Source organism: Rhagoletis pomonella, unplaced genomic scaffold (assembly GCF_013731165.1).
Source record: "Rhagoletis pomonella isolate Grant_MI unplaced genomic scaffold, Rhpom_1.0 Rhpom_scaffold_00001, whole genome shotgun sequence".
Classification (NCBI taxonomy): Eukaryota; Metazoa; Arthropoda; class Insecta; order Diptera; family Tephritidae; genus Rhagoletis; species Rhagoletis pomonella.
In genome coordinates, this window is record NW_023458555.1 from 2,459,286 (window position 1) to 2,460,382 (window position 1,097).

General features: G+C 32.9%; 1 protein-coding gene across 12 annotated transcripts in view; it reads left to right on the forward strand.

Annotated features, from left to right (window-relative positions):
- The window catches only part of LOC118736224 (protein no-on-transient A-like), an 89,718-nt gene that overhangs the window by 86,744 nt on the left and 1,877 nt on the right, over positions 1 to 1,097 (forward strand). Inside the window, exon 1 of one of the 12 annotated variants that reach the window (XM_036466366.1) lies at positions 568 to 910. The exons of the other annotated variants lie outside the window; for them this stretch is intronic. The gene's annotated coding sequence lies outside the window, so the exon portion shown is untranslated. Of the gene's footprint in view, positions 1 to 567; positions 911 to 1,097 lie in introns of those variants that run through there. 12 annotated transcript variants of the gene reach the window in all.

A 1,097-nucleotide genomic window follows, 5' to 3' on the forward strand; every position in this document is an offset into this window, starting at 1 on the left:
ATGAGACACAAATGTTAGCATTTAGTATAGTAATGATACTCCACAAGTATCTCACCTCTCTAGGACAATTGTAAGAGGTGCCGCCGCCACGTAAGAAAATGAGTTCCTTCCTTTTGAGGTCAATATAATTTTCTAGGATCAATGAAAAAACTCATTTAACATTTAACATTTAAGTATTTGCACGCTCAGATTATTTAAATTCTTAAATTATCCTTTTTTATTCCCTTGTCCTATTTGGATCAAATCTAGTATATACCAGATTTTTTTTTGGAATTTAACGAATCTGAGCACGCACACTACTCAAATGGCATGTAATCAATGTATTCTTAGTTTCGAGCATGTTCATTGATCACAGAAAATTATATTGACCTAAAAAAAAAAACTAATTTTCTTTCGTGTAGTTCCTATGGGAAAACTAAACGCTCGCAGCGGCACCTCTTACAATGGTCCTAGCGAGTTCAGATTCTTGGAGGATCAAATGCTAAAATTTGAGTTTATTCCGGTCGCATTGCAGGAATTTTATTTTTTTTTTTTTAGCGTGGTCTAATGTACATACATATAAACTTGTACATTTCTGGGCTAAGCGTATGTACATACATATGTATACATAAATGCATACATATATCTTCATAATGTTCATTTTATCGCACTCTTATTTACACAGCCCACTTTTTCCCCTCACCGCGTGCTCAGTTTTTAGTCACTTTGCTAGAGTTGCCATAGCCTTACCACTAAAATTACTTTTAATTTGAAGTACATACATATGTACATAATTATATGTGTACATATATATATAAATAATATTTCAATTACTTGTACTTATGTATCTACTGTTATTCAGCATTTGCACGCTTTTTGGTCGGCCTTTGCGTGTTCTCTCTGCCTTTTCATGCATAATTTCGGATCTTTGGTAAGATAATTTTATGGTACTCACCGTTTGCAAATCCACAATACATATCTACATAAACCCCTACACATACATACATATGTACCTTTTGTACTCATTCAAAAGCTTTTCAAATAGTTACATGCTTAGTTGTAGAATGATTCTAGTCCAAAACTATAAAACTTACATACTCATATTTACGCATGGCATT